At 50.2% G+C, this 6,493-nt stretch overlaps 1 protein-coding gene and 1 pseudogene across 3 annotated transcripts in view; one reads left to right on the plus strand and one right to left on the minus strand.

The window, feature by feature from the left end:
- WASF2 (WAS protein family, member 2) overlaps positions 1-2,201 on the minus strand; it is a 97,825-nt gene extending 95,624 nt beyond the window's left edge. For 2 of the 3 annotated variants that reach the window (XM_011981686.1, XM_011981683.1), the window contains exon 1: positions 1,999-2,201. The gene's annotated coding sequence lies outside the window, so the exon portion shown is untranslated. The remainder of the gene's footprint in view (positions 1-1,998) is intronic. The other variant, XM_011981685.1, reaches the window with a different exon arrangement.
- The window catches only part of LOC105540968, an 18,487-nt pseudogene extending 16,207 nt beyond the window's left edge, over positions 1-2,280 (plus strand).
- Positions 2,281-6,493: the final 4,213 nt, after the last annotated feature.

Consider the following 6,493-nt stretch of genomic DNA (forward strand, 5'->3'; position numbering starts at 1 on the left):
ATTATATATTTTATATATAAGACCGAATTAGTAATATGCTGAGAAAAAGAATAATCCACTGTAAATAACTTACTCAATAAAATGCTCTGATTTTTAAACAATTATTCTCAGAGGTTTTAAGATTTAAAATTATTTCATTCTAGAAGAAAACTCTGAACAAATTACAATTGACTTTTTCTATGAAAGTAGAGCCTGGGACATGGCTAGAGACAGGAACAGTCCTTAAAGATATTTGAACGGGAAAAAGAGTTTCACAGTTCTTTCCTTCCTTCCTCCTTTAGTTGCTGCTTTTCTGGTTTTAGAATTTCAAACAAAGAAATACATACTGGCTCCACTGCTAAGAAACGCCCTTTTTCTCAGCAACTTCCTCTTCCAGTTTTCCTCTCCACCATTCACATATGAGAACAATACCCATAGCCATTCCTACCATTCTGATTAATCAAAAGCTCTGAGGTTTGGAAAAATTAAGGGCAGCAAGTTATTGTACCCAACTACCACCTACCTCAGATCCACAATCTTCAGTCATTAGAAGTCAAATAACAGGTTGCACAAAGAAAGGGGTATTAAGCTTAATCAGAGGCGGGCTATTGAACCTTTCACCCCAAGAAATCCAAAGAAATTTGAACTAAAAAATGGGAAATTTCTCCCATCCCAAGAAAATGTGGCCCTCTGATGGAGGAGAAAAGTGAATGGGCTGGCACCACCCTGAACCAAAGTCTAGTCTACACACCAACAGCTGCTGAACTTTCTTCTACAGGCAACCCCACCAGGATTCAAATGGAGCTCTCTGAGGATCTGACACACTTCAAAGTGACTTTTACGACTTACAAATAGTTCTTTCCAACTTACAGACTGGATAAAGGGGCTGGAATTATAATTAACCTTCCAGAGATCAAGACTGTCCCCATGCCAGAAGTCAAATCACGTACCTGGGGCCAGACCTCTGCCCCCATTTGCAACAAGGCAAACTTCCCTAACACTATCTTTTAAGTGGGCAGTGACTTCCCCCTTGCCTAGAGATTCTGAGAGGAAACAATTTAGTTAAGTAACTTCTCTGCCCTTTACTGTGTGACCTTGGGCAAGTTACTTAACTCCTCTGAAACTTAGTTTCCTTATGTGTAAATTCTCAAGGGTCACTGTAAAAGTTCATAGGCCTAAGCGAGGGTTGGCACCTAGTAGGGCTGCCATAAAAGTTCTTCCTCCTCCTTCTAACCCTCCTGATTTCTGGGCCTAAATTCCAATCAGAGCCCCAAGGGGCTCCAAGGAGTCCTTCCTCTTCTCTGGTTCTATGGACAACCGTATTAAAACTTCCCCTCTCAGAGGCTCTAGCATTCCTGGAGAACCAAGAGGACCCCAACTCACCCCATCATGGTCTGGGTGGCCCCACGTCCTCCTTGGAAGAGCCCCTTTAGACAACTCTCCTCCTTACTCTGCAGACCATCCTGTACGCGCACACACCCACACGCACTCTTATACACACACACACAGTGCCCTCCTCCCGCTCCTCAATATTTAGCAGGTCGGGGCCTCAACGAGCACCTCAGTTACTTCGTGGTACAGAGATGGAAACTGAGGCTCAGCCTGGGGAAGAACTTGTCCAAGATCTCAGACAACAGCTGGGACCCAACTCCTGTACATACATCTGCCGACGAAACCCTCGTTTTACACATGGGGAAACTAAGGCCTAGAGAGGAAAGTGACTTGCTCAAGATCACACAGGGAGCTGATGGCAGAACCAGGTCAGGTCGGGACACTCGTAGTCCCTCAGACTTGCGGACCCCTCCAAGTTTCCGAAGGGGACTCCGGGTCACTCCCTCCCTCCCTGAGGGGGTGGGGTGGACTAAGACACCACCCCGCGCTGACCACTCGCCCAGCCTCTGCCACTCCGCAGTGAGAGTCGCGGCACCCACTCCCCCGGAACCCTGCGGCTCGGGAGGAGCGGCCCGGCCGGGGCCCGCGCCTCCCGGCGGGGTCTACCCAAGGGGACTTGTTGCTCACCTGGCCTCCCGCAGTCGCCGTCAGCGACAGGAAAGGCCGGCCGGCCGCACAGTCTCCGCACAGAGTCTGCTCCGGCGGACCGCCTCGCGGGCTGCCACACGGCCGGACCCCCCTCAGCGCGCTACGCCCCCAGCCGCGCTCGCCCGGCCCGTGTCCGCCATTACGGTATTCCCCGCCCTGGGACGCAGCCACACCCCGCCAATGGCCCTGATTGGTTCACTGCCCAACCCACCCGGGGCTTCGGGGCATTCCATTGGCCTGAGTAAAATGCCAGTTAAATAACTACGCAAAAGACGTACTCACGGGTACCCTCCCCGGAGCTCCACCCGGGCGACTTCCGCAATCCGAGTAAACAGCGGGGTGCAAACCAAGTGAAGTGGGGGGCAGAGATTAAGGCAAACGGACTCCTAAGTTCAAAGTAGGGAAAACTCACCAAGAGAGTGTAAAACCTCGTACAAAGTGTGTTGAAAGATGAATTCTTCTTGTTAGCCTTCAAAGAACCGCTATATTTGGCGAAAGGAAGGGGCCAAGCCCGTAAACTTTCTGTGGACACCCCTCAAGCTGCAGATGGTGTTGTCCCTTCACTCCGGTCTCAGCCGGGGCAGAAAGTAGGGTGGGGAGAGTGAGTCACAAGCTCTAGCCCGCGCTTCACTGTCCGTGTGGGGCGAGGCCTGGGTGCTGGGAATGGGGGATAGTACTAAAAAGCCATGGTCAAAGTGAGCGGATCCCTGGTTGAGCCACTTCACTCTGCGACCTCAGACATCTTCCAGAATTTATCTGGGTCTCAGTTTGTCCTTCTGCAAAATAGGAGCAGTCGTCTGTGCTTCACATGCGGGAGTGTTTGTTGAGGATTCATGCATGAGTGGGGAATATGCTCGTCTTGTTGATTATAAAAGGCTGCAGCTGGCCGGGCGCGGCGGCTCTGGCCTGTAATCCCAGCGCTTTGGGAGGTCGAGGCGGGCGGATCACCTGAGGTCGGGAAATCAAGACCAGCCTGACCAATTTGGAGAAACCCCCGTCTCTACTAAAAATACAAAATTAGCCAGCCGTGGTGGTGCATGCCTGTAATCCCAGCTACTCAGGAGGTTGAGGCAGGAGAATCGCTTGAATTCTCCGCCGAGAGGCAGAGGTTGCAGTGAGCGGAGATCACGCCATTGCACTCCAGCCTAGGAAACTAGAGCGAAACCCCGTCTCAAAAAAAAAAAAAAAAAAGGCCCGGCGAGGTGGCTCATGCCTGTAATCCCAACACTTTGGGAGGCCGAGGCGGGTGGATTACTTGAGGTCATGAGTTCAAGACCAGCCTGGCTAAGTGAAATCCCGCCTCTACGAGGATCACCTGAGGTCGGGTGGTTGAAACCAGCCTGGCCAACATGGTGAAATCCGGTCTCTACTAAAAATACAAAAAATTAGCCGGGCATGGTGTCCCATGCCTGTAATCCCAGCTACTCGGAAGGCTGAGGCAGGAGAATCTCTTGAACCCGGGAGATGAAGGTTTCGGTGAGCCGAGATCACGCCATTGCACTCCAGCCTGGGCAACAAGGGCAAAACTCTGTCTCAAAAAAAGAAAAAAAAGAAACCCTGCCTCTATTAACGCAAAAATTAGCTGGGCGTGGTGGTGCGCATCTATGATCCCAGCTACTTGGGAGGCAGGAGAATCGCTTGAACTTGGGTGTTGGATGTTGCAGTAAGCCGAGGTCATGCCACTGCACTCCAGCCTGGGAGACAGAACGAGTCTTTAAAAAAAAAAAAAAAAAAGGCTGCAACTAGATAGAAATGTGACAAATTCACACATTAGCAAAGATACCTCACTTAGTTCTCTAGGGCAACTCTGTAAGGCAGATTATTACCCTCGTTTTTGCGAAGAGAAAACTGAGTCTTCCTGAAGTTGCATGACTTACCCAGGGTCCTCCAGGGAATTTGAAACAGCCCCGGAACTCAAACCTGTATCTTTTGGTTTCCATTCCTGTATTTCTCCCTTTTCAGGCCTATTATCATATGAGAATGACTTCCCTCCCCTCGCCCCCCGCACTCTTCCCTCACGCATCCCTTTAGCATTCCAGGAAAGGTCTTAAGGGTGCCAGGCCAGTCCCTCATCTCTCTGATCAACATAGACTTGGGCACAGGCCACCCCCTAGCTATTGTTAACCATCAGGGTTCCTGAAGAAAAGTGACACTAGGGGTGTGCCCAGGCTGTTTCTGGGGTCCGAGGAGTCAGGACGTGAAAAGGGGGTGACAGATGGGTCGAGAACCTACGCAGAATCTCAAATGAGGATGGAGAGGCTCAGAGGGGGGCAGTGATGCCACTGTGAGCCCTCAGCAGGGCTGCCTCCATGCCAGGACTTAAATCCAGGTTTCTCTGCTCTCAGAACAGGCCTCTTTTCACCACAGGATTGTTTTTCCCAGAAGAGCTGCTTGGCTGTAATTCCTAGTCCTTTTCCCTCTCTGGAAAGGAAGGAGGCCAAGAAGGGAGTGGGAGGGGAAGCAGCCTAAGACTTCAGAAGGGCAGAGACAGCCAAGGGGGTGGTGCCAGCAGGGCCCTGGTGCCATCCGAATTGGTGTCCTCCAGGCTCAAACTGGGACATGTGGTCTGACAACCGAGGACTATTTAAATCCTGGCTGTGGCTGTTGGGTGCTGGGAGGCAGCTGTGCCGAAGGCAGTGGCTTTGGGGTTAGGCAGACCTGAGATCGAGTCCTAGCGCCACCACTCTCTAGCTCTCTGAGCCTCACCTACTACTTCTCTGAAATGATTACAAAAGGGCAGTTGTGAGGATTCAATGAGTTAATTGTGGCATTAATGAGTCATGTATATAAAGTGCCTGGTAGCTATTTATTCATTCATGGATTCATCCATTCAGTGAAAAATTATTAAGCACCCACATCGAGGGCAGCCTGACAGTGGCGTAGCTACAATAGCAAGCAAAACAGACTCAGACCCTCATGGAGTTTAAAGTCTGGGAAGGAAGAAAGTTGTTAACCAAATGATCAGACAAATCAAAAACAGAAACTGAGATAAGGAAGCAGAAGGTAAAGTGCAATGTGTTTATGAGAGTGAATGTCAGGGGATGGGGTGGGGTCAAAGGAGACTTTCCTGAAGAGCTGATGTCTGAGGTGAGTTAATGAATGGGGGTTCATTTGCTCTTTTTTTTTTTTTTTTTTTGGAGACAGAGTCTTGCTCTGTTACCCAGGCTACAACCCAGGCTGGAGTGCAGTGACACAATCTCGGCTCACTGCAACCTCCACCTCCCGGGTTCAAGCGATTTTTGTGCCTCAGCCTCCTGAGTCGCTGGGATTACAGGCATGTGCCACCACACCCAGCTAATTTTTGTACGTTTAGTAGAGATGGGGTTTCGCCATGTGGCCCTGGCTGGTCTCAAACTCCTGATCTCAAGTGATCCACCTGCCTTGGCCTCCCATAGTGCTGGGATTACAGGCATGAGCCACCACACCTGGCCTGGGGTTCTTGAATAAACTAGAGGTTGGGAAAAGTGTCGCAGGCCAAGGGAAAGGGTGTGGAAAGGCATGGAAACCAATGGGGATAGTGGCAGTGGGGAGGAAGGGTGGAGCACTCAGGTCCTGTGGGCCACCAAGGAAAGTATCATGGTTGTTAATGAATGAGTGAGGATGTTACAGGGGAGGAAACTCAGCTTTGAAAGTGGGGGCTCGCCTGTAATCCCAGCACTTTGGGAGGCCAAGGTGGGAAGATCACTTGAGGCCAGGGGTTTGAGACCAGCCTGGGCAACAAAGTAAGATCCCCATCTCATTTATTTAAAAACATAATAAATAAACAAATAAAGTGGTGCTGTTCATCAAGGGGCTCTATACTTTTCTCATAGTCCCTGAAAGAATGCAAGCTTTGGCCGGGCGTGGTGGCTCAAGCCTGTAATCCCAGCACTTTGGGAGGCCGAGACAGGCAGATCACGAGGTCAGGAGATCAAGACCATCCTGGCTAACGCGGTGAAACCCCCGTCTCTACTAAAAAATACAAAAAAACTAGCTGGGCGAGGTGGCGGGCACCTGTAGTCCCAGCTACTCGGGAGGCTGAGGCAGGAGAATGGTGTAAACCCGGGAGGCGGAGCTTGCAGTGAGCTGATATCCGGCCACTGCACTCCAGCCTGGGCAACAGAGCGAGACTCCGTCTCAAAAAAAAAAAAAAGAATGCAAGCTTTGAGGCAGACCAACCTGGGTTTGAATCTTAGCTCTGCCAACTCACAGAGGATTGTGTGACCTGAACAGTCATCAAACCTCACTGTGTCTCAGCTACTCTTCTAAGGCATGGGGATAACAATAGAGGGTCATAAGGCGGGGGTGAGGATTTAATGGGAAATATATGTAAATTGTCTGGCACATAAAAGTTGCTCAGTAAACAATGCTTGGTCTTCCCAGCATGGCAGGAAGTGAGCCTGAGGCAGCAGTTGGAGCAGATGGTTTGGGTTCAAGCTGATACAGACATCCATGAACTGGACAAGTTGTCATCTGAACTTAATTTTTTTTTTTT

Source organism: Mandrillus leucophaeus, unplaced genomic scaffold, assembly GCF_000951045.1.
Source record: "Mandrillus leucophaeus isolate KB7577 unplaced genomic scaffold, Mleu.le_1.0 Scaffold23, whole genome shotgun sequence".
Taxonomy (NCBI): domain Eukaryota; kingdom Metazoa; phylum Chordata; class Mammalia; order Primates; family Cercopithecidae; genus Mandrillus; species Mandrillus leucophaeus.